Source organism: Protopterus annectens, chromosome 7.part0 (assembly GCF_019279795.1).
Source record: "Protopterus annectens isolate FY-2018-M chromosome 7.part0, PAN1.0, whole genome shotgun sequence".
Classification (NCBI taxonomy): Eukaryota; Metazoa; Chordata; order Ceratodontiformes; family Protopteridae; genus Protopterus; species Protopterus annectens.
In genome coordinates, this window is record NC_056739.1 from 1,287,643,536 (window position 1) to 1,287,670,735 (window position 27,200).

General features: G+C 46.5%; 1 protein-coding gene across 1 annotated transcript in view; it reads left to right on the forward strand.

Moving 5' to 3' along the window:
• Positions 1-27,200, forward strand: part of UBA3 (ubiquitin like modifier activating enzyme 3) — a gene marked incomplete in the record, with an annotated part of 1,621,434 nt that overhangs the window by 1,502,156 nt on the left and 92,078 nt on the right.

Genomic DNA, 27,200 nt, shown 5'->3' on the forward strand with positions numbered 1-27,200 from the left:
AGTAGCAGAAGCAGTTTGCACTAGTGCCGGTCGGTCGCTACCAAAAGTTGAATTTCACCTAAAAACATCTAATGCTAAGTACCCCATTGGGGATCCTTTTTTCTTGCAATAACCGATGTCCAAAAAAGTTAACAATTGTCTCGTCTGTGGAAAGTAGATCCCACACTGAGACTTCCATTCCTACTGCTTCACTTGTTTCAGCCCAGACCACGATGTCTCCCGTCGCCAGTTCTGTTCCCTCTTTAATGCGAGAACCATTTGCCGTTGAGCTCTTTTTGTAGACAGCTGTTTTGGTGTTCCGTCTTGGCATCCATCAGCCAACAGTCTCTGGACATTCTGAAAAAACGTAGAGATAAAGATAGAGACCGACCACATAAGGCTAAGCCTTCCGCAGCCCCCTTTGCCCGATTCAATATCGACGCAGGCCTCTATCGAGACCCTTTCGGAGTCCGGTATGCTGCATAAATCTTCGTCTTCAGAGCCTTTGGCTGTCACTGCCTCTGTTTGTCTTCTCATCGGACTACTATTTCTCTGACCAGCGGATACTCTTAGGTCTAGATGCCAGGCCACTCCTAGAAAATCTGCCTCTAGCCACCATCTTGCTCCTGCTCCACCACCCAAAGCCCAAATGCTTAAAATGGCGGAGGATCTCATTTCCATTATTGGGGGTAGTCAAGCCACTACGTCTAAAAGGAAAAGACACCCTTCCCCAGAAATTGTCAGAACAGGATTCTGAGGAATCTGACTATTCAGTTTTTGAAGAGGAACAACCCCTGACTGCTTATGAGGGTTCAGATGCAGAGGAATCAATTCCTTCTGCCTCCCCACCATATGACCTTTCCTTTGTGGAAACCCTTCACACCCTCAGGGAACATTTCCAATGGGAATCTCAGGATTTCCCCCCAGTCTAAGAAAAGACTTAGTTTCTGGACCTGCCCCAGCACAGACCCTTGGCCATCCCTCCTATTTTAGAAGTGGTGGATGATGTTTTCCATGAATCCAGCTCATCCCCTGATGCCCTCCCACCTGCTCCCAGTAAACCTGACCGGTATTACAGAGTACCGGATTCTCACAAATACCTGTACAGAAATCCTGCTGCCACCTAGAGGTCATTACACAGGGACCTAAAGGAGCTAAGACTAGTTCTGCCAAGAATCCTGTTACTTTTGACAAGGATTACAAAGCTCTGGACAGATTGGGTAAAAAAGCATACACTTCTGCAACCTTAGCTATCAGAGCTCTCAATTGACAGTTCCATATGTTAAAATATCAACAACACACTTTGGAACTATTAAAGCAAAAGATTTCAACCTTTCCTGACTGTGCCAAGTCGGAAAATTTAGCAGATTTACTGCACTCTACTTGTCAAGTGGCCAAACACTCATTACACTGTGGATATGATGCCCTAGAAGTCTCCAGCAGGGCAGCAGTGTCAGAATCTGTCATTAGGAGACATGCATGGTTGAAGGAACAACCTCTCCCTAATCATGTCAAGCCTAAACTAATTGATGCACCCCTGGATAAGGACCGTTTGTTTGGAGTAAAAGCAGAAGAGGTGCTTAAAAAGATGGAAGAGAAAGCAAAAATCTGTGTAAACAGTAAAAGATTTCTTTCAGGTTCAACCTTCTAGGTTCAGCAGGAACTTTCCCTCTAAGCAGTTGTCCTTCCCTGCACCTAGCAGACAGGACCAAGGTAAGCCCCGCAAGGACAGACCACCCAGGCCCCTATCCCAGGGGCAGCAGAGAACCAAACAGTGGACCACTTCCGCCCCAAAGGCAGGAAGTTCTAAGCCACCCTTGTATGGCAAAAACTCTGTGACTCGCTCTGCCCGCCTTTCACTCACCAAAAGTTAGGAGGAAGGCTCTCCCTCTGCAAAGAAAAAATGGCTTTCTGTAACAAAGGACCAATGGGTATTAAAAATCATTTTTCAGGGATACAAATTCTCGTTCAACGAACTCCTGATTTCAAGAGGGTACCCAGACTTGCCTCCAAATCAGTGGGCAGAGGCTTTGAAACAAGTCCAAACTCTCATATCCCAGGAGGCAGTATAACCTGTTCCCGCAGATCAAACAGGCAAAGGCTTTATTCCAGACTATTCCATGTTCCCAGAAAAGAGGGCACTTGGCGCCCCATCCTGGGTATATCCATTCTGAACACCTCCCTGGTGGTCTCCAAATTCAAAATGCTAACCTTCCAGCAACTGCTACCTATGCTGACAAAAAATGCCTGGTTAGTGACCCTAGACCTAAAAGATGCCCACCTCCACATCCCCATAAGGGTATTCACCAAATGCTTAGCCCCTGCCACAGCATTTCTCAGATGGAGAAATATACAGATTTACCCTTTTCTGGACGACTGCCTCATTCAGGCACAGTGCAAAGAAAAGCTGCTGCAGGACTTCCTTTTTGTCAAAACCCTCCTAACTTCTTTAGGGTTCACCATCAACGAGAAGAAATCAAAGCAAACACCCTCTAGGAGGATCAGTTTCTTGGGAGCACTGCTGGACACAGCATCCCAAATGGCCTTCCTATCCCCAGAAAAGCAGAGCTGCCTCTCTACTTTACCCAGCTGGCTTCCAGAAGTCATGTCATGGCGAGGAAGTTCCTGCAAGCCTTGGAGTATATGGCATCTTGCATCCTTCTAGTTCCTCTAGCCAGGCTTTACATGAGGAAACTTCTGTGGTATCTAAAGAACCTTTGGTGTCAGTGCTCTCAGCCTCTAGAGACATTTCTTCCTCTGATCCCCTGTATAAGGGCCGAGTTTCTCTGGTGGTCAGGGGCCTGTCCCAAGAACAAGGGTCTTCCCTTCATCCTCCACCCCACTGGGCAGTGCATCACCACTGACGCCTCAGACATTGCTTGGGACACTCACCTAGCAGGCAGGTGCAGCCAAGGCCTTTGGGATGCCCAGCACCTTCCCTTACACATCAACCAGAAGGAAATGACAGTAGAAAAGGCTCTGACATCCTTCAAACCCCATCTCAGGCCAGGGGTTCTCCTTATCAAAACAGCACCACTGTAATGTGCTACATCAACAAACAGGGAGGGACCCAGTCTTGCCCTCTGTGCAGGCTAGCTATGAACCTCTGGCTGACAGCCTCCTCCATGGGGATTACACATAATAGCCCAATACCTACCAGGGATCAACTACACCCTGGTATACCACTTAAGCAAAAACTTACTGGACCCCCACAAATGGCAGCTCCACAGAAAACTCTTTTTGTAAGTCACTCAGAAGTGGGGAACTCCAGAGATGGATCTCTTCGCACCTCAACCACAAGTTAAAAAATTCTGTACCAGGGAGCATCATCACTTAGTGTGGAAGTTGGATGCCTTGACCTTCCCCTGGAACTCCCTCTTTGTGTACGCATTCCCTCCTCTACCTCTTATTCCCAAGGGTACTGATGAAGATAAGGGAGGAGAGACCAAAGGCCATCCTCATTGCTCCAGGTTGGCCCAGGCAGCATTGGTACCCCTTACTACACAGCCTGACATCACAGCCTCCCAGGCAGCTTCTCCTGATCTTAGACCTCTTGACTCAGGTGGGGGGGATGCTGCACCCAGACTTGCAGACTCTCAAACTGTCAGCATGTCTAATACTCTAAAAGCAAACAAGGGGCCCCTGTTAAGCAAACAGGTCCTGGAGATTATCACAGAGGCCAGAAGGGCCAGCACAAGAAAATCTTCCGCAGGAAATGGAAAAGGTTCTGCTTCTGGAACCAGTCCAGAGGGGGCAGTTCCTCACAACCTTCCATCCCTATTATCCTGGAGTATCTAGCAGAGTTACTCAATAGTGGCCTCTCCTGCTCTTCTGTTAAAATCCATGCCTCAGCCACATCCTTTGATTAAACAATTCCTCAGAGGGGCTTCTAATGCCAGACTTCCCAGAAGGCCACACATGCCAGCCTGGGACTTTGAATTATGTTTTGGAAAAACTAACCTTACCACCCTTTGAACCTGCTACTTCAGCAGAACTGAAATACCTCTCCTGGAAGACTGCTTTCCTACTAGCTATCACCTCAGCCAGAAGGGTTTCAGGACTTCAGGCATTGATGGCCATTGAGCCCTTCATCATTTTCGATGCAGACAGGGTCTCCCTGAGGACTAGCCCCTCCTTTATGCCCAAGGTGGAATCTAATGTGACTCTCAAACAGGCCATACATCTACCCACTTTCTTCCCTAACCCTCAAAACAAGGGGGAAAGAATTTTGCACTCACTAGACGTGCGCAGACCGCTCAGATACTACCTGGACCATACTAAAGCCTTCAGGAAAACAGACCAACTTCTTGTCAACTTTGTCCCAGGGGCAGAGGGGAAGCCCATTTCCAAGCAAACCATTTCCAAATGGATATCACACTGTATCCATTTCTACTACAGATTACATGGGAAACCATCCCCTAAGTCTAGTCATACCCATTCCACTAGGGCAGCCTCCACTTCCACAGCATTCCTCAGAGGAGTTCCCACCAGGGACATCTTGGAAGCTGCCACCTGGACCTCTGTCCATACCTTTACAAAGCATTACCACCTACCTCTTTTCTCTAAGGCTAGGGCAGGGTTTGCCTCTGCAGGGCATGCTTACCCATGCCTAAGTCTCTAACTAATCCTTCCACTCCTCTCCTCAGCTTTGGGAATCCTCCCACAGGTGATGACTGCAACAGTGAAACAAGAAGAACATAGTATAGTTGTGTACACTTACCATAAATGTGTGTTCGAGTGTATTTCACGGTTGCTATCCTGGTCTTCCCTCCCTCCATCCCCCATATAGCATCTTCTGCTAGGGGGACATAAGCTTCTTACAGTGTCTTTTAGCCACCAGGACCACTTTTCCTCATTTCCTTGTGCTTCTGACGGGTTAGGGCAAGAAAAACTGATGTAATGACGTCGGCTGCCTTGCTTTATAGCACTGACGACCTAACATCAGACTATAGGGAATGGCAGCCGACGCAAAAAACATTGACTCTGGTATTCGGGCCGACCAAGGGCTACCACAGCAGGGATAACCCAAAGATAACACTGAATACACTCTAACATCTACATTTATGGGAAGTGTGCACAGCTGTACTTTGTCCCCAACATTCTTTTGTTCTTTTTCACTGTCACCTCCATTGTGAAGGTAATGGCTCCACACATTGTGTTTAAGTGTATGCATCTTGGTATGTACTGTCTAACAAGTCTTCCTCTCACTACTTTATTTCCTTTATAATACCTAATTCATCCTTCAAGATCAGTTTAACTCTTGATTTCCACTTTTTGGTTAGCGCTTCTTTGGCTGCTGTAGCATGACTTAAGTCCTTTTTATGTTCTGCTATTCTAGTTCCCCTACTCCAAATTAGCAACATAATCTTTCATAACTTCTGTCTGTTCACGTAGCATCTACCCTAGGTCTTATTGTTCATCTTTAATCTCTGTCAGCATGGCGCACACTCAAAAAGCATGCACCCAGTTTCCCCTCTCTCCCCAAACACCTCCAACAGTTATTCTGAACCAGAAGGGAAGATTCTGTGCTACCTACTCAGGGAATAAAAATGTTAATGCAAGCATTTATATGCAAATATCTGAAATTTCTTGATTTAGTTGAGTATTTTAAAGCCCTGCACATTCCTCCCTCCTGTGATCCTTTGTAATTTGTCCACCTAGCCTTTTCTCTTAGTCCTGTTTGAGTTTCTCAGATTATATTTTGTACTTAACATGTTTAATTCTATATGCCCAACTAATCCCCCCACTTTTAGTCTTCACCCTTCTGAGTTCCACAAAATATTCCATTGGGGATCACTCACATGGTACTCCTCCACTCCTCTATCCTGTTGTTTTTCTGTATGTTCTATTATTCTTTTCAAATATGGGAGCCCTTCCCTAGCACATAATCCATGCAGTTATTTTGCTTTCTTTTTTTTTCTTAATTCTCCCATGGGTAACATGTTTCTGATACTATAGATCCTTTGCTAACTTCCTTCATTTACTTCCCGCTGTTTCTTACCTACATTCTACTGTGTTGTATTTGGGAACCCTGAGTAAAAGCTCAGTATTCCATGCCTAATATCTCCCCTTATATACCTGATTATCTCCTGACTGAATCACTGTTGCACTATTCTTAACAAATGGGTTGTAGTTTGCTGATGTCCAGACAGTGTACTAAAGCTTTTCCTCTAGATGTTGTACACATGGCAATGACCTCATCTCGTAGACTTCGAGGTGTAAAAACAGACGTATGTACAAAATCTTCAGACTGTTTTGCTGCCAGCCCGAACGCAGGTCATTGCACCCAGCAGACTGTAATAATATGGTCACTAGGTACCGTAGCTTTGCTTGTCTGATCGGGTAAATGCCCCATTGAGAAACCCTCTATTTTTTGTCTGTTTCACTAATAATTGGTAGTTATCAGAAGGGGCAAGTGTGAATGTGGTAGATGAATTCTGTACAGAAGCTTACACAGTAGGTGCCTGTTCTGCCCAGGCCCAAAACATGACTATAGATCTTGTTCTATCTGCCACTCATTTGTACCAAAATCCCTCTGATCTAGGCTGTTTACTCTTAATACATTTATTAAGACCCAATGTCTAAAACACACTTGGCCCAATCCACTATGTCAGAAGGCCCGGACATAGGCTTTCAACCTAAGAAAAAGCTTGAGAGACCAAAAGAGGATTTTCCAACTGTTGTCTTGGAAATCAGATGCACCTGCGAGGTGGTGGAGCTTGCAGTATGCCAGTCAACTTCTCACAAGAACTGTACTGCGACACCGCCAGCTGGCTGGGTATGGCTCCTGAGGTCTTGGATACAACGGAATCCTCCCAGCAAACTGAATCATTGTATCAGAGAATCCTCAAGGGCTTCCTCAGATTCTTGTGTGGGAAGTGATTCTCGGAACCTTGATTGAAATGCACCAAGTTTCAGAACCTCCTAATCTTATTCAGGTGGACATCACCCCTAAAAAGAAAAAAAAGCTTGAACACTTGACTTCTCCTTCTGCATCCAGACAAAAAGAAGCTTTGATTTTTCTCAGGGGCTTTTCAAAGCAATCATGTCTCTAAAGCCTCCTACCTGTATAACTTCTCAAACTACTCCACGTAAACAGTCCTTAGATTCCTCTTCCTCTAATGAACTGGAACTTTCCCTTGATTATTCATCCCAGTTAGCTGTTCAGAGCAGATTTCATCAGATGAGGGAGATTCACTGTCAATCCAGATTACCCCCTGGAAGAGGCCTCCTTTGATACCTCCTCTGGAGAAACCAAACCTTACAGAGCATGATGAAACATTTTGAATGGCAGTCCAGACAGGGCTCTGAGGTGCAAAAGAGATACTGCAGTCTAGTGGAGATGGCCACTCCTGCTCCTCCTCCAGATCCCCCTGAGCTTGAGGCGTATCTGGATGCCTTTCAAGCTAATTCTTTGGCTCCAGGATCTTCTTCGTGTTTCACTGTTGCAGTCGTCACACTTGGGTTATCCTGCCAGGGGTATCCCTCAGTTGGCCCGAATATCAGAGGCTTAGTATTTCTGCATCGTTTGCTGTTGCTCCAGTCGTATAAAAACAGGCAGCTGATGCCATTACATCAGTCTTCCTTGCCGAGGAGCCCGAAGCAGAAGCCGTTCACATGAGTGCCGGTTAGCCGCAACCTGAGTTTCGTTTCTGAATTGAAGTCTTCTAAAGCTAAGTACCCCATTGGGGATCCTTTTTTTTCTTGCTCTAACCGATGTAAGAAAAAGTTAACAATTGTCTCGCCTGTGGAATGCAAATACCACACCAAGACTTCCATTCTTACTGCGTCACCTGTTTAGGCCCAGACTATGACGTACCTCGTTGTTGTCGCTTTTGTGCTTTGTTCAATGCCAGAACTATACGTCTGGCCCATATTGTAGCTAAATATTTTTGCTCTCTGTTACCGTATTCCAGTATGGCTTCGGTAAGCCATCCAACTACCCGGTGATCTGAAAAAACGTAAGGATAAAGACAGAGACAGACCGCACAGGTCCAAAACTGCCGACAACGCTTCCGTTAAGCTAGTCATCAATTCACCAGTCCTCAGTGAGGTGCTTTTGCAGCCCCTGATGCCTGCTTCTTTGGATTTGCAGGCCGCTACCGAGACCCGTTCGGAGTCCGGTATGCCGCGAGACTCTTCTTTGACTAAGGATCCTGCGGATGTCTCTACCTTGAATGGGTCCGAAGCCACTGAGCAGGCACAGGTTTCTGAGGAAGTTCTTCACACTACCGATACTCAACACAAACCGACTTCTTTCACGTCTTCAGTTCGTTCTAAAACTACCAAGTTTCTAAAGCCCAGGGTACAAACAACTCCTAAAAAAAACGACGACCCAAGCTCAGGCACCTGCTTCCATGCCTCAATCTCAAATGCTTAAAATGGCGGAAGACCTTATGCTTATTAGGGGAAGCCAGCCTACTCCTTCCAAAAGAGAGGCTTGTCCCCAGCAGTTTTATCTGACCAGGAGTCCGATGACTCTGAGGTTTCTGAATATGAAGACATGCAACCCCTATCTGCTTATGAGGATTCAGATGCAGAGGAATCCATTCCTTCTGCCTCTCCTCCAGAGGATTTTTCATTTGGCAAAACCCTACATACTTTACGGGAGCATTTCCAATGGGAATGTCAGGACTATCCTCAGTCCAAAAAGAGACTCAGGGAATTCTTAGATTTACCACAGCACAGACCTTTAGCCATTCCTCCTGTCTTGGGATGTTGTGGATGATGTCTTTATGGAATCCAGTTTGACTCCTGACACCCTTCCTCTTGCTCCCAGGAAACCTGACTGGTATTAGAGTCCCTGACTCTCACAAATTCCTTTTCAAAAATCCTACTGCTGACCCAGAGATCATCTCCCAAGGACCTAAAAAGGAATAAAAGCAACCACAGCTAAGAATCCCACCCCCTCGGACAGGGATTACCAAGCTTTAGACAGATTGGGTAAAAAAGTATACACCTCTGCAACTCTTGCCATTAGAGCACTAAATTGTCAGTTCCATATGCTGAAATAGCAGCAACATACCATGGAAATCCGCAAACAAAAATTTACCTTTCCTGCTTGTGCCAAAAATAGACTTGCAAGAGCTTATGCATTCTGCAAGCCAAGTTACTAAACACACCTTGCAATGTGGCTTTGACGCCCTAGAAGCTTCTTGCAGGGCAGCAGTCACTGGTTCTGTACTTAGAAGGCATGCTTGGCTTAAGGAACAGACCTTGCCACACCATGTCAAATCAAAACTATTGGACTCACCACTGAACAAAGATAATTTGTTTGGCACCAAGGCAGAAGAGGTCTTAAGATGGGAGAAAAAAAGCTAACTCTATGCAGACAGTTAAAGACTTCTTGCAGGTCCAGCCTCAGAGATTCAGTAGGCATTGCTCCACCAAGCACTGGTCCTTTCCTGGCCCCCTGTAGGCCAGCTCAGACAAGACCTAGGGGAAGCAGACCCCCCCCCCAGACAGCAGTGCCAGGGAATGCAGAGATCAAACCAATGGAGTTCCTCCACTTCAGAAACAGGGAGTGCTAAGCCACCCCCTTATGGAATGAACTCAGAATGACTTTACACCTCCACCCCTTACCTCTGTCCACCTGCTTGTGTCCCTAGGAGGAAAACTCTCCTTCCATGCAAACAACTGAGCCTCTATTACCAATGACCGATGGGTTCTCAACATAGTGTCCCAGGGATTCAAATTTTATTTCCATACTCTGCCAACCCCAAAAGGGTTCCCAGATCTTCCTCCAAACCAGTGGGCAGAGGCCAAAAAACAAGTCCATTCCCTGCTGTCCATGAGGGCAATACAGCCTGTTCCTGCAGACCAGATAGGCCAATGTTTCTCTTCCAGTTTTTTCCTGGTACTCAGAAAAGAGGGCACTTGGCACCCAATCCTCTATCTATCATTTCTAAACAACCTCCTGGTGGTACCAAAATTCAAAATGCTCACCCTCCAGCAACTTCTTCCAACGCTTTTTAAGGATGCTTGGTTAGCCACCCTTGACCTAAAAGAGGTCTACCTACACATCCCAATCAGGGAATCTTGCAGGAAATACCTACGTTTCAGGGCAGGCTCTATGCACTTTCAGTTATCTGCGCTTCCCTTTGGCTTATCCACTGCTCCCAGAGTTTTCACAAAATGCCTGGCTCCAGCCATTGCTTTTTGCAGACAAGAAATATTCAATTTTATCCCTACTTAAATGACTGCCTGATTCAGGCAGATAGTCAGGAAAAGCTGTTACAGTACCTGACATTTCTAAAGGACCTACTGACCTCCCTGGGGCATACTATAAACGAAAAAAACCCAAACTAGTCCCCACTCAAAAAATTGTATTCCTGGGAGCAAGCCTGGACACAGCATCCCAGATGGCATTCCTTACTCCAGAAAAACAAGCCTACCTGACGGGCTACTTCTCTCAACTAGCCAACAGAACCCAGTTATCCGCAAGGAAAATCCTGCAAGTACTGGGGTTCATGGCCTCCTCCATTCTACTCATTCCATATACCAGACTGCATATGAGGAAACTATATACCTAAAAAGCCTTTGGTGTCAACACTCTCAGGACCTGGAAACTATCATGCCTATGGAAATATTTTCTTTGGTAGGCAGCAGCATGCAACCACAACAAGGGTCTTCCCTTTTCTCAACCCCGCGCTGCCCAGACCCTCACCACAGACACATCAGGTTATGCCTGGGGTGCACACCTGGATGGCAGGTGTATTCAGGGCCATTGGAGCCCAAATCAAATACATCTGCACATCAGCCAAACGAAGATGCTAGCTGTTGAGCACACTCTGACAGCTTTCAGACCCCTACTCTCCCCGGGGCCTCTAGTGATCAAAACAGGCAACATCACAGTGATGTGGTATATCAACAAGCAGGGAGGAACTCACTCTCTGCAGGCTCGTCATGACCCTTTGGCACATGGCTTCAGCCATGCAAATTCATCTGCTAGCACAATTCCTGCCAGGCTCCCAAAACTCTCTGGCAGACAACTTAAGCAGAAACCTGCTAGACCACAGAACCTTCAACCTTGTAACCCAGAAGTGGGGCACCCCGAAGTTGGACCTCTTTGCCTCCTACAACAATCACCAGCTCAGCAAATTCTACACCAGGGAACCTCACAGCAAGGCCTGGAAAGTGGATGCTCTATCCTTCCAATGGGTAAACCTCTCGATCTATGCATTTCCCCCTCTACCACTAGCTTCAAGGGTACTGCTCAAAATAAGGGAGGAAAAACCAAGGGCAATCTTGATTGCCCCAGACTGGCCACACCAGCACTGGTACCCACTGCTGTGCAGCCTGTCACCCCTGCCACCATGGCACCTTCCTCAGGTCCCAACCCTCCTGACTCAGAAGAATGGAGAATTCATGCATCCACAATTGCAGACCCTGAACCTGGCAGCATGGCTTATTCCCTGACCTCTCCTCCAGCAGTCAGCCTAAGCCAACAAGTCCTGGATGTTATATGTGAGGCCAGACGCCCCAACACCAGAAAATCCTATGCTGACAAGTGGAAAAGGTATTGCACCTGGATCCAGGCTAAAGGAGCTGAAACAGCACAGCCCTCCCTACCTGTTATCCTTGGATTTACCTAGCAGACGTACTACACAGGGGCCTATCCTTCTCTTCTATTAACATTCATGCCTCTGCCATCTCTGTTCATTACAGCACAGAGCCACCTCTCCTCTCTCACCTTCTCATCAGCAAGTTCCTAAGAGGGGCTAACAATTTAAGGCCACCCAGAAGAGCTCCTACACCAGCTTGGGACCTTAACTTTGTGATGGAAAAGCTCACCCCCGCCCCCCTTGAGCCTGCAGCTTCTGCAGAGTTAAAATTCCTCTCTTGGAAAACAGCCTTGCTTCTGGCCAACACTTCAGCTAGAAGAGTTTCAGAGCTACAAGCACTCATGGCTGTAGAACCCTTCATCATTTTCCATGCTGACAGGGTCTCCCTCAGGCCTAACCCAACTTTCATGCCTAAAGTGGTGTCCAGTGTGGCTCTCAACCAATAAATTCAGTTGCCCACCTTTTTCACCCACAAAACAAGGGGGAAAGAATTCTGCATTCTCTAGATATGCACAGACAGTTAAGGATGTTCTTCGTCTTCCCTTGCTGCAGTCCTGACTATTGGGTATAGTCCGCGTCCCAGTCGGCCCGAATACCAGACGGTCATGGCGTCATTCCTCAGTCTTTATGGTCCGATGCAGAAGCAATTTTGCGAGTGCAGGTTGGCGTTCTGAGATTTTCGAACCGGAGCGGGTTTCAGACCGAAACAGAGTTGGCTAAGTAACCCGTGGGGAACATTTTGGTTTTTCTTGCCTCAGTATTTAACGGATGTCAGAAAAAGTGAATGAGTGTATTTCGTGTGGGAAGCAGATACCGCATAGGGATTATCATACATTGTGTATACCTTGTTTAGGGCCTGAGCACGGCGTTGTTGGTTGCCGCTCTTGTGCTAGATTTAACAAGCGCACTATTAAGAGGGGGCTTGGTTGTGCTAGGTTAGTGTTTGGGAAGCGTGCAATTATAATATGCCGTCGGATGCTCGGCGCCTGCTTCATCCAAGAAGCGCAAGGACAAAACAGTGAAGCCTAGGGTGAGGAACCGGCAGTCGGACGTCGGTCCTTTAGAAGCCAGAGGTTTTGCCAGGAGTCTCTATGGAGTCTCAGGCAGATACTTTACTGTTACAGGATGTGCCCTCTCAGGAGGTAGGCCAGGCTGAGGGGGCTTCTCAGGTAACTGTTCTTCCCTCTCTTCCCAAGGTAGTTAGGGCCTCTCCTTCTGTTGCCAAAGCTTCTTTTAGAGGTAGGCCAAGTTCAGCTTCTGTGGGGGCTTCTCCTAGCATTTCGGGCTCTGTGCCTAAGAAACATATGCTTAAAATGGCAGAAGATTTGATTACTCTGATTAGAGGTTCTATGCCCCCACCTGACAAGAGGCCTAGGGTGGAACAGGAATTTGATAGTTTTGAACAGTGTTCACAGGCTTCAGAGTCTTCTGTGGAAGACTTGCAAGAGTTTCCTACTTATTCTGATTCTGATGTGGATGATTCCACTCCTACAGCTTCTCCTCCTGAGGATTTTTCATTTTCAGAGACTCTTCACTCCATGAGGGAGCACTTTAAATGGGAAGGCCAAGATTACTCTGATTCCAGGAAAAGGCTTAGGGAATTCTTGTTTTTACCCCAGCATAGGCCCTTAGCTATTCCTCCTGTGTTGAATGTGGTGGAGGATGTTTTTGCAGAGGCTTCTCTGAACCCTGACTCCTTGCCTCCTGCTCCTGTTAAGCCTGATAGGTATTATAGGGTGCCCGAAGCTCATAAGTATTTGTTTAAGAGTCCCAGGGCCGACCCAGAAACTGTTTCTCAGGGGCCTAAAGGTGTTAAAGCTTCTGTGGTTACAAATCCTGTACCCTCTGATAAAGAGGCTAGGGCTTTGGATAGGTGGGGTAAGAAAGTATATACTTCTTCCACTCTAGCCATGAGGCGTTGAATTGTCAGTTTCATATGCTGAAATATCAGAATTATCTCCTTTCACAATTGAAATCTAAGGTGGATGCTTTGGCGGAAGGTATTGAGTGTAAAGAATTGCTGGATTTGGTTCATGTGTCTGAACAAGTGGGTAAGCATTCTTTGCAGTGTGGTTTTGATGCTGTTCAGGCCTCCTCGAGGGTGGCTGCTACTAGTTCTGTTCTTAGCAGACATGCCTGGTTGAAGGATCAGAATTTAGCTGAGCATGTTAAGACCAGGATTTTGGATGCTCCTTTACAGTCTGATGTGTTGTTTGGACCGCCTGTGGAAGCAGTTTTAAAGAAAATGGAGGACAAAGCTAAGTCTATGCAGACTGTTAAAGATTTTGCAGGTGCAGCCTCGTTTAGTAGAAATTGGCCTGCTAAGGGGTGGACATATCCTGCTTATGGTTCCCAGTCTAGGGGTAGGTCTAGCCGTGGTAGGGGCAGGGCTCAAGGTTCGTTTAGGCCTAGATCAGACAGTTCACCTGCTCAGACTTCTGGTGAGGGCAGGGGTCAGTCCTTTCGTAAGCAGAACCAATGACCTGCCTTTTCAGCTGCCAGTGGATTCTCGTCTGGCAGCTCCTTTGGGAGGAAGATTGTCTCTTTTCAAAGAAAATTGGGATTTAATCACTCAAGACAGATGGGTGCTGGATATCATTCATCACGGTTACAGATTTTATTTCCACACAATGCCCCTTTCAAAGGCATGCCAGATGTTCCTCCTCCACAAAGAAAAGAGGCTCACAAGCAAGTTTCTCAGTTACTCCAGATAGGGGCCATTCAGCCAGTCCCTGTATCAGAAAGGGTTTTATTCTCGCCTGTTCCTAGTACCAAAGAAGGGGAACACGTGGAGACCAATTTTGGATTTATCTATCCTCAACACTTATCTGGACATTCCCAAGTTCAAGATGTTGGCGTTACAGCAACTGTTACCTCTGCTGGGCAAGGATCACTGGATGGTAACTTTGGATCTCAAGGAAGCTTACCTTCATGTGCCTATAAGGCTAAGTTGCAGAAAGTATCTGCGGTTTGAACTGGAGATTTTCATTATCAGTTCTCTGCATTGCCCTTTGGCTTATCTACAGAGTATTCACAAAGGTTCTGGCTCCAGTGATAGCTTACTTCAGGCTTCAAGGCACTCAAATCTATCCTTACTTGGGCGACTGCCTGATTCTGGCCCAAGAAAGGGAAGACCTTCTACACCATCTGGAATATGTCATAGCAGTGCTAAGATGCCTAGGGTATTCTGTGAACGAAATAAAGTCCAGTCTAGTACCCTCTCAAGACATGTGCTTTCTGGGTGTGAGACTGAATACAGCAGCCCAGATGGCCTTTTAACCCCGGACAAACAAAAGAGTCTGTCACTTTACTTCCATCAACTATCTCATCAGTCCGTGCTGACTGCAAGGACAGTCCTTCAAGCATTAGGGTTCATGGCATCTTGTATTCTGGTGCTTCCCAATGCCAAACTGCATATGAGGAGGCTGCAATGGTATCTCAAAAATGTATGGACACAGCACTGCCAAGATTTGGACACTGTCATTCAAATAATACCTTGCCTTCAAAAGGAATTCTTGTGGTGGGCTCAGGAATGTCACCTAAACAAGGGACTCTCTGTGACCCGGCCAGAGGCGAGTCAGATCTTAACGACAGATGCCTCGGACACTGCTTGGGGAGCTCATCTAAATGGAAAGTGGATACAAGACAAGTGGCCTGCCAGACTACAGCATCTACATATCAACATGAAGGAGATGTTAGCAGTCCAGTTTGCATTGATGGCGTTCAAGGAGTTACTTCTTCCAGGGCAGGTGTTGATTCTAACAGACAACACAACTGTCATGTGGTACATCAACACGCACAAGGGAACACATTCTTATCCTCTATGCAGGCAAGCAATGATTTTATGGGAGACTGCGTTAAGCCTGCAACTGACTCTTCAGGCAAGGTTTCTGCCAGGAGCACAGAACTCCCTAGCAGATGTATTAAGCAGACAAATCATGGATCCCGTGGAAACTGGATCTTCATGTATTTCAGAAATTGACAGTGTCATGGGGAACTCCAGACATAGATCTGTTCGCTTCTCCACTAAACCACCAGCTGCCAAAGTATTGCACAAAGGGGTTTCATCACACAGCTTGGAAAGTGGATGCTCTGTCTTTCAGTTGGAAAAACCTTCATGTCTATGCCTTTCCACCTCTGCCTCTTCTTCCAAAGGTATTATTAAAGGTCAGACAAGACAGGCCAAGGATGATTTTGATAGCTCCAGATTGGCCTCGGCAACACTGGTACCCACTTCTAAGGAGTCTTGTAAAGAAGCCTCCATGGCCTTTACCTCTGATTCCTCATCTGTTATCTCAGAAGGACGGTCATCTGCTCAATGTCAAGCTTCAATCTCTTCATCTCACAGCTTGGCATATTCTGTGTTGAAGCACAGTAGGTCTCAGCTTCCTCAACAAGTTTTAAATGTGATTATGGAAGCTAGAAGGCCTAGTACTAGGAGGTGTGTACGAGAAAAAATGGAAGAGATTTTTGTTTTGGAGTACAGCAAAGAATTTGGAGATTTCAGAGCCTAATTTGAGTGTGGCTCTTCAATATCTTACTGAATTATTGGACAAAGCTTTGTCCTTCTCTTCCATAAAGATTCATGCTGCAGCAATTTCAGCTCACTATGATTGTGACCCACCTTTGTTTTCGCATCCTTTGTTCAAGCAGTTTCTTAGAGGGCAAAGAATATAAGACCCGAGCTCCTACTCCTGCTTGGGATCTCAATTTTGTGTTGGAAAAACTTACTCTACAACCTTTTGAGCCTGCAGCTACTGCTGAATTGAAATATTTGTCATGGAAGACTGCTTTTCTGTTAGCTATTACTTCTGCAAGAAGGGTGTCTGAGTTGCAGGCCCTTATGGCAGTAGAGCCCTTTGGTTTTCCATAAGGACAGGGTTTCATTACGTACTAATCCTTCCTTTATGCCTAAGGTGGTTTCTAGTGTGGCTTTAAACCAAACTATTCATTTGCCTACGTTTTTGGAGATCCTCAAAATAAAGGGGAAAAGATTTTGCACACTTTAGATGTACACAGGCAATTGCGTTATTATTTGAACAGGACTAAGACTTTTAGGCAGTCTCAGCAGTTACTTGTTTCTTTTGCTTTGAGTTCACAGGGCAAGCCTGTGTCAAAGCAAACTATTTCTAGGTGGATTGGCTTTTGCATTGCATTTTGTTATTCCCATCATGGCAAAGAGGTTCCAGCTGGGATTAGGCCTCATTCCACTAGGGCTACTGCCACTTCAACAGCATTTCTAAGGGGGGTGGCAACTAAGGATATTCTGGAAGCAGCTACTTGGAGTTCAGTGCATACTTTCTCTAGGCATTATCACCTGCCTATATACTCTAAGACTAGGGCTGGTTTTGCCACAGCTGTTTTACAAGGCATGTTGTCAGCTCCTGCTACTTTATAATTTGCCAGCCTCCCTTACCTCTGCTTTGGGATTCTACCCAATAGTCAGGACTGCAGCAAGGGAAGTCGAAGTACATAGTACAGTTTTGTACCTACCATAAATGTAGATGTTCGTGGATTCCCTTGCTGCAGTCCTCCCTCCTTCCCCTCTGTGTTTTGGGTTGGTTGTGTAGGTGAGTTTACATGCTTATATTTTTTGTATATATTGTTGTATATATTGTACATGTTTTTTGGTGCAGGTTGTTTTTGGGACTTGTCTTTTTGGGTCTTCTGACATCTGGGGCAAGAAAAGACTGAGGAAATGACGTCGGTCATGCGCATTAGTACCCTGACGGTCTGGCGTCAGTCTTAGGGGCCATGACCCCAGCCTTATACTCTGGTATTCGGGCCGACTGGGACGCGGACTATACCCAATAGTCAGGACTGCAGCAAGGGAATCCTCGAACATCTACATTTATGGTAGGTACAAAACTGTACTTTTTACTTAGCTAGGACTAAATCTTTTAGAAAAACTGACCAATTGCTAGTCAGCTTTGCAGCAGGGGCAGAGTGCAAGGCCATTTCCAAACAATCAGTCTCCAAATGAAAAGCGCACTGCATCCATTTCTGCTACAAACATCACAGTAAACCACCCCTAAGGGGGTCAGGATGCATTCCACCAGGGCAACCTCCACCTCTGCAGCTTTTCTGAGAGGGGTCCCTACCAGGGACATCCTGGATCCAGCAACATGGACTTCTGTTCATACCTTCACCAAGCATTACCACATTCCTATCTTCTCCAAATCCAGGGCAGGCTTTGCAACCGCAGTCGTGCAGGCCATCCTAGCCAGCCCCCATTCTTCTTGACTGCCTCCACCCTTTTCGTCAGCTTTGGGAATCAACCCAAGTGTGATGACTGCAACAGTGAAACACGAAGAACATAGTACAGTTGTGTACACTAACCATAAAAGTAGATGTTTGAGTGTATTCACTGTTGCAGTCCTGGCTTCCCACTCTCCATCCCCCTTGTCTCTCTCTCACTTCCTCACTCCTTACAGGAAATGTTTGGTATTTACTTTCTTCTTGTGGTGTTATTCCACCATAACCTTGCTCCCTATTTGGGGGCTCCTGACAGTTGGGGCAAGAAAAACTGATGTAATGTCCGTTTCCAGTAGCAGCTTTTTGCCGCACTCAGAGCCTTCAGATCTTCCCATGTCTGAATGACCTTCTACTCAAGGTTTTATCCAGAAACAACATGCATTACAACTTTTGACCTTCCTGGGGTAAAACATCAACTATGAAAAATCCCCGCTCATCCCTTCCCAACAGCTTCTGATCTGGACCCATCTACCATGCATGCCTCTATCATTCAAGAGAATGTAACCTCACTAGTCAAGATGATGATCTGCGTGTTTCAGTGTTGCAGTCATCACACTTGATTTATCTGCCTGCAGGTAGCCCTCAGTTGGCCCAAATACCAGAGTCTTGTGATTTATGCATCGGATGCTGTCTCCTCTTCCAGGACGTCAGGGGTATAAAACATGCGGGCAATGCCATTACATCAGCTTTTCTTGCTGCACGGGGGCCAGAAGCAGGAGCAGTTCGCAAGTGCCGGTCAGCCATTACCTGAAATTTTCGTTTTTCAAGTTTCAAACCTGAAGTCTTCTAAAGTTAAGCACCCCGTTGGGTATCTTTTTTTTCTTGCTCGAACCGATGTCAGAACAAGTTAACAACTGTCTTTCCTGTGGAAAGCAAATGCCTTGCAGAGATTTTCATTCTTACTGCATCACCTGTTTAGTCCCAGACCACGAAGTTCCTCACTGTCGGTTTTGTGCATTGTTCAACGCCTGAACTATTCGTCGTCGGGCTATCTTTGTTGCTAAATTCTTTTGCTCTCGTTCTCCGTATTCTCAAATGGCTTCATTAAGCCATCTGACTACCGAGCTTCCGAAAAAATGTAAGGATAAAGACAGAGAGAGACCACATAGGTCCAAACCTGCCGACGACGCTTCTGTTAAGCTAGTCGCCAGTCCGCTGGTACTCAGTGAGGTGCTTTCGCACCCCCTGATACCCGCTTCTACAGATTCGCAGGCCTTGACTGAGACCCATTTGGAGTCCGGTATGCTGCGAGATGCTTCTTCAACTATGGAACCTGCGGATGTCTCTACCTTGGATGGGTACAGAGCCTCTGTGCAGGCACCGGCTTCTGAGGCTGTATTCAGACCTTCCGATGTTCGTATTAAACTATCTACTTCGTTTTTCACTAAAGCTAGGACCAAAGTTCGCGCTATGCTTAGGAAACCGATGACCAAAGCGCATTCTCAAGCCTCCATGCCTCAGAAATAAAAATGCTTAGAATGGCTGAAGACCTTATTACTTTAATTAGGGGAAGCCAGCCTTCTCCCTCTAAAAGACAAAGAATTGATTTTCCTTCTGATTCTACAGACCATGAGTCTGATGACTCTGACCCCTCTGATTACCAGGACATACATTATCCACCTATGAGGATTCAGATGAAGAGTATTCCATTCCCTCTGCCTCTCCTCCAGAGGACTTTTCTTTCGGTGAAACCTTGAATACCCTAAGAGAGCATTTCTGCTGGGAATGCCAGGACTACCCTCAGTCCAAAAAGAGACTCAGGGAATTTTTAGACTTGCCTCAGCACAGGCCCCTAGCTAATACCCCCTGTCCTGGCTATTGTAGATTGTCTTCCCCCCCTGATACTTTACCTCCAGCTCCTAGAAAACCTGACCGGTACTACAGTGTACCTGACTCTCACAAATTTCTCTCTAAAAATCCTACTGCGGATCCAGAGACCATTTCCCAGGGACCTAAAGGTATTATGCTACTACAACCAAAAACCCTACCCCTTGGGACAGGGATTCTAGGGCTTTAGACAGATTGGGTAAGAAGGTATATACCTCTGCAACTCTTGCCATCACTGCTTTAAATTGCCAGTTTCACATGTTGAAGTACCATCAGCATATTATGCAACTAATTAAACAAAAAATGTTGGTGATTCCCGATTGTGCAGAAAATAAAGATATACAAGAGTTAATGCATTCTGCAAACCAAGTTGGTAAACATACTTTGCAGTGTGTTTTTGATGCCTTAGAAGCATCTTGCAGGGCTGCTGTCACTGGGTCTGTTTTGAGAAGGCATGCTTGGCTGAAGGAACAAATCTTGCCAGACCATGTCAAAGCAAAATTACTAGATGCCCCATTAAACCAAGACTGGCACAAAAGCAGTTCTTAAAAAGATGGAGTAAAAAGCTAAATCTATGCAAAATGTTAAAGATTTCTTACAGGTACAGCCCACCTAGATTCAGTAGGTATTGGCCTTCAAAAAACTGGTCCTTTCCAGTCCCTTCCAGGCCTTCTCAGTCCAAACCCAGTGGCAACAGACCACAAAGACTACTGTCTCAGGGTATGCACAGATCTAAGCAATGGAGTGCTCCCACCTCAAAAACAGGGAGTGGTAAACCACCCTCTTATGGAAAAAGTTCACAATGACTTGTCCTTCATCCTTCCCAGCCATGCCCAAGTACTTGCACCCCTAGGAGGAAAACTTGCCCTGCATGCAAAAAACTGGGAATACATTACCCAGGACAGATGGGTCTTAAACGTTGTATCCCAGGGATAGAGATTCTACTTCCACTCACTGCCAACCCCAAGCGGATTGCCAGACCTTCCTCCAAACCAGTGGGCAGAGGCCCAAAAGCAAGTACTTTCTCTTCTCAGTATCAGGGCTATTCAACCTGTTCTAACAGAGCAAAGGGGACAGGGTTTCTACTCCAGACTGTTTCTGGTGCCCATAAAAGAGAACTCTTAGTGCCCTATTCTGGATCTGTCAATTCTCAACACCTTCCTGGTGGTACCAAAGTTCAAAATGCTTACACTCCCAACAGCTGCTTCCTATGCTAGCTTAGGACTCCTGGCTGGTCACCCTAGACTTAAAAGAAGCTTATCTGCATATCCACATAAGGGAATCTTGCAGGAAATATCTATGTTTCAGGGCAGGATCTATGCACTATCAGTTCTCTGCACTTCCCTTTGGCTTATCTACTGCGCCCAGGGTATTCACGAAGTGCTTGGCTCCAGCCATTGCATACTGCAGGCAGAGAAACATTCAAATTTACCCATACTTGGACGATTGCCTGATTCAGGTAGACAGTCAGGAATTGCTACTTCAGCACCTGACATTTGTAGAGAGACTCCTAACTTCCCTGGGTTATACCATCAATGAAAAGAAATCGTATTCCTGGGAGCAAGCTTGAACACAACTTCCCAGATGGCATTCCTCACTCCAGAAAAGCAGGTTTATCTGACAAATTACTTCAAACTACTGGCCACCCAAACCCAGCTATCTGCAAGAAAAATACTGCAAGCCCTTGGGTTCATGGCTTCATGCATTCTCCTAATTCCATATGCAAGACTGCATATGAGGAAACTTCAGTGGTACTTAAAAAGTATCTGGTGTCACATTCTCAGGGTCTGGAAACGGTGATTTCCATTATTCCTTACCTAAGGATAGAGTTCCTTTGGTGGGCAAAGGCCTGTAACCACAACAAGGAGACTCCCTTTCACTCAATCCCCCACCCAAACCCTGACAACAGACTCATCAGACTATGTATGGGGGGCTCGCATGTCAGGCAAATGGAGCCCAGGACAAATGTGCTTGCATATCAATCAAAAATAAATATTAGCTGTACAGAATGCACTGACAGCCTTCAAATACCTTATCCTTCCAGTACAACTCTTGATAAAGACAGACAACGCCACAGTTATGTGGTACATAAAACAAGCAGGGGGGAAATCATTCCTACCCGCTCTGCAGGTTAGCCCTGGCTCTGTGGAACACAGCCTTGAGCAACCAAGTGCACCTGCAAGGTCATTTCCTGCCAGGCAAACAAAATTCACTGGCAGACTTAAGCAGAAATCTAATGGACCCACATGAGTGGAAACTGGAACCCAACTCATTCAAGCTTCTAATCCACAGGTTGGTAACACCAGAGGTGGACCTCTTTGCTTCCTCCCAAAACCATCAGTTGAGCAAATTTTACACCAGAACTCCCCACAGCCCTATCCTTTACATGGGAAAACCTCTTAATCTATGCCTTTCCCCCTCTGTCCCTCCTCTCGAAGGTACTACTCAAGATCAAAAAGGACAGGCCAAGGACAATCCTTATTGCACCAGACTGGCCACGCCAGCACTGGTACCCACTTTTATGCAGTTTGACAACAGTGCCACCCTGGCACCTGCATCAGACCCCCCTCCCTGCTGTCCTAGCAGGAGGGCCAGATTTTGCATCCTCAGCTGCAAACCCTGAACCTAGCAGCCTGACTTATTCCCTGAATTCATCATCAGCAACCCTCAGCAAACAGGTGCTGGATGTCATCCTTGAGGTCAGGAGGCCCAGTACTAGGAAATCCTAGCCTGAAAAGTGGAAAAGATGCTGTTCTTGGAGCCAGTCTCAGGGAAAGGACACAGCCGTGCCCACCTTACTTCTAATCCTAGATTATCTAGCAGAGCTGCTCCACAAAGGCCTATCCTTCTCATCAATTAAGATTCATGCCTCTGCCATCTCGGCTCATTACAATACTGAGCCACCCCTCTTCTCTCACCCTCTGCTCAAACAGTTCCCGAGAGGAGCTAAGAACTTAAGACTCCCGAGGAGAGCTCCCACTCCTACCTGGGACTTTAACTTTGTACTAGAGAAGCTCACACTTCCCCCTTTTGAGCCTGCTGCTACAGCAGCATTAAAATTTCTCTCCTGGAAAACAGCCTTCTAGCCATCACTTCAGCAAGAAGAGTATCTTGAGTTACAGGCCATAATGGCTGTGGAACCCTTCATTATCTCCAATGCGAACAGGGTTTCCCTCAGGACTAACCCATCATTTATGCCCAAGGGTGGTATCGAGTGTGGCTTTAAACCAATCCATCCATTTACCAACCTTTTTTCCTAATCATCAGAATAAAGGGGAAAGGATCCTGCACTCCTTGGACGTGCACAGACAGCTTAGGTTCTACCCTGACAGGACTAAACCTTTCAGAAAATCTGACCAACTGCTAGTCAACTTTGCTACAGGGGCAGAGGGCAAGGCCATTTAAAAGCAAACCATCTCCAAATGTATAGCACATTGCATCCATTTCTGCTACAAACACCATGGAAAACCTATCCCACAGGGGATCAGAACCCATTCCATTAGGGCTACATTAACCTCTACAGCATTTCTCAGGGGAGTCCCTACCAGGGCCATCCTGGAAGCTGCAACCTGGAGTTCTGTCCACACTTTCACCACGCATTACCACTTACCTATCTTTTCTAAATCCAGAGCTGGATTTGCTACAGCAGTCTTACAAGGCCTGCTAGCCAGCCCTAACTGTTCTTGACTACCTCCACCCTTCCTCAGTTTTGGGAATCAACCCAAATGTGATGACTGCAACAGTGAAACAGAACATAGTACAGTTGTATACACTTACCATAAATGCAGATGTTCAAGTGTGTATTCACTGTTGCAGTCCTGGTTACCCTCCCTCCAGCCCCCTGACTTTTCTATACTTTCTACCTATCCTATTTTTTTGGCCATATCTTATGGCAATGGTATTCACTTTTCACTGGAGGTGTTCCACACCATGTAAGTGTTTCCTATTTTGGGGGTTCCTGACATCTGGGCAAGAAAACCTGATGGAATGGTGTCTGCTGCACGTTTTATACCCCTGATGACCTGACATCATGGAAGAGGTGACAGCATCCGACGCAGAAATCCTAAGACTCTGGTATTCAGGCCGACTGAGGGCTTACCTGCAGGCAGATAACCCAAGTGTGATGACTGCAACAGTGAATACACTCTGACTGCAACAGTGAATACACTCTAACATCTACATTTATGGTAAGTGTACACAACTGTACTTTCCTACTTCTTTCCAGAGAGAATAATTGCTCAGCCAGGCAAGCTCTCAGGGCCTTGGGACTCATGGCTGCCACAATAACTATGTTGCCCCTCACCAGATTGCAAATGAGGAAAATACAGTGGCATCTGAAATCTGTGTGGTCACAGCACTCTCACCCTCTCAATACTAAGGAACTCCTTTGGCAGAGGAACCAGGTTATTCTCAATCCAGATCGCCCATTCATTCCAGCCCCACACAACCAACTCCTGCTTACAGATGTTTTTGATAAGGTGTGGGAGGCTTAGAGAGGACATGGAGTGGCCTGCCCATGTACCCAAAGAACACAACCTAAAGGAAATCAGGGCACTTCACGCCCTACAGATCTTTTTGCACCTGTGGAAACCAGGCACGGTCATGGTACACACGCACAAAACACCACTGTAATGTGGTACATAAACAGTCACAAGATTCTACTCTATCTCCAAGCTAGCACAGGAGATTAGGCACCTAGCCTCACAGATGAACTTCTCTGTCAGCAACATACATTCTGTCACAATAGAATGTGCTGGCAGACTGTCTAAGCAGAGACTTTGAGGGTCCTCACGAATGGTCATTGAGCACAGAGGTGTTGAAAGCTATCACGCTCATATTGGGGAGCCCCTCAAATAGACCTCTCTGCCTCCTCTAAGCACCACCTGCTTCCGCTGTTCTGCACAAGGATACAGACACCTCGAGCCTGGGGAATAGATGCCTTCTTTTTCACACGGATGGGCAAATTCCTTTATGCATATTTACTGTTACCTCTGCTTCCAAGGCTCCTCCTGAAGGAATACTTAATTCCTAATTCTGGCACCTTTCTGGCCAAGACAACACTGGTTTCCACTCCTGCTTCACCTATCATAGGGAAACTTTTGGAGAGTCTCTCCAAAACCAGGTCGTCTCATACAAAAGAAAGGGCAGCTCCTTTATCCCAGTCTGGGCTCTCTCAACCTAACCCTCTAGATGATAGGATTTTAATCCCTACTAGACAGTTTTCAGAAAAGATGGTTTGGACTCTACAAGAAGCCGACCCTAACACCCAAAAGTCTTACACTGCCAAGGCGGTGCTTTAAATGCCAATTCCAACCCTTTCTAACGGACACCCCCATAGTACTCCAATACTTATGTGACTTATTGCATTCAGGGTTGGCCTCATCTTCCATTAAGGCTCACTTATTGGAGCCCCCTTTCATGTGCAGGACAGAGGTTAAACTTGTCCTAAGGGGAGTTGTACACATTAAACCCCCATAGAAACCTATTGCTCAACCTTGGGACTTTAATATCATTTTGAAAAAAAAAAAAACTTTACCTCCATTTGAACCGGCTACTTAAGCTATTATAAAATTCTGCACTTGGAAAACAGTGCTTGGCCTTGACTTCAGCCTGCAGGTTCTCAGAACTCCATGCTTTATGTCCCCAAAGACGGGGTAGGCCTCCGGGCCAATTCGTCCGTCATGCTAAAAGAGGTTAATTAACTTATTGTCAACTAAACAGTCTGTCTGTCTAGCTTTATTTGCAACTCACAGAATAGAGGGGAAAGAGTATTGCACTCTTTAGACTTTCACAGACAGAGATTTTACCTGGGCAAGACTGAGGATATCAGAAAAACACATCAATTAGTTGTCCTAGCCTGGAATCCATAAAGGAAACCAGATCTGAAGTAGTTTACTTCATTTGGTCTTCAGCCTGTGGGTACCGGATCAGTATTGGATCTCAGCTGGCAACTTTACTAGCATCTACTCTGAGCTCCAAGCTCCTCCCTTACCCATAATACACCTCCACTACCTTCCAACCTCCAGATCTTGTTTGCCATGAATAGCTAAAGCATTGTGATCTTCAGAGTTCCAGGTCGTAAGTGGGTTAAAAAACTTCAAAATATCTCTTTCTTTTTAATCTTTAGATAGTGATAGTGTAGGTCCCCCTCCCTCCCTTAGTTTGGTGCTTCAAGTTCTAGTTTTTAGAGTTGTTAGATTAGTTTAGAATAGTTGTGTGCATCTTTGCTTCCCCTCCCCATCCCCCTCATTGTGTTGTGTGTGGGTGTGGTGAGTGGGTGTTTTTTCAGTAAGAAAGAAATAACATTATTCTTTCTTCTGTTACCATGGTTGATAAGGCTATATTCAAAAGATGCACTGAGTGTGGCCATAAATTATCCCCTGCGGATGGCCACACTCTGTGTTATGTGCTTGGGTGTGGCCCATCTGAGCACAGACTGCACTATATGCGCGAGGTTTAACCCGCGAGCCATTAAAGACAGGAAGGCCAAGTTGGCCCTGAAAGGCTTTCTTCCCCCTTCTGAAGCAGTTGCCTCGTCTTCAGCTTTGGTCACAGCGACTGCTGTGGCTACCTCTCCTTCTCTTCCCCTGGCTTCTCCTCCCTCCCAGGCTGGGACTCAACCTCCTGTGCTAAAGCCTGCGGAAGCAGAGCGGAAAAGGGGCAGAGAGAAGAGCGTCGAAGTCAAGGGAAAAACATGAGGTCTCTGAACCTCCCTTCACCAGTCGAGATGGTAAGGATCCGTGACTCCTTTCGGCTCTGATCTCCGAGGTTTTCCTTGGAGCCAGAGGAGACCTGCTCAGCTTCTAGGGCCTTTGTGCCCCGAGTCCATGGCCTAATCACGGTCCATCCAGTTTTTGTCTGAGGTCGATATTGGTATAATGATGAGAAGGCTCATTCATACTCCAGATCCAGATGGGGGTCTTGCCAGCCCCCTCTCCCTCAGGAGGGAGGAGCTTGCTTCCTTTTTTCCAACCGATATCTCCTTCTCTGATCCATTCATCGGGTTCCGGAGTATTTGGATCCAAGGCTGGCTTTAGTCAGGGGGTCAGCGCTGATGGTACCTGCTTCCTCAACTCTGACAGCTGCCTGGAGCATGTTGGATCTGACCAGCTTGGATCCGAGCCGCTCTCTAAGTTGGAGCTTGGGTGTCTGGTCGGGCCAAGTTCCCATCCTCGGAGCTCCGACCACCCGGAGAGCCCCACCGGAGAGGTGTCTCACAGGCATACATGCAAGAGGAAGCACTTGGACACCCCCGAGTCCCTCTCTGAGGATACGGACTTGGATGATGGAGAGGGTTCCCCTAGGTCATCTCTCAATGATTCCTTTGGAGAAATCATGGAAATCCTGTGCCAACGGGGAGGTTGGTCTGCCCCCAAACCTTCTTCTGACGAGTCCATGTTCCTGGAGTCTTTCGGCACGGGCCCATCTACTTCCCGGGTGTCCCCTCCCATGGATCCTTTGGTGGACCTTGTCACCTCGCAGGCATGGAAGGAGCCAGACACCATGGAACCAATTCCAAAAAGACCCGACAAAATTTTGAGCCCTCCCACAGGTAGACGCTATGGTGGTAGCAGC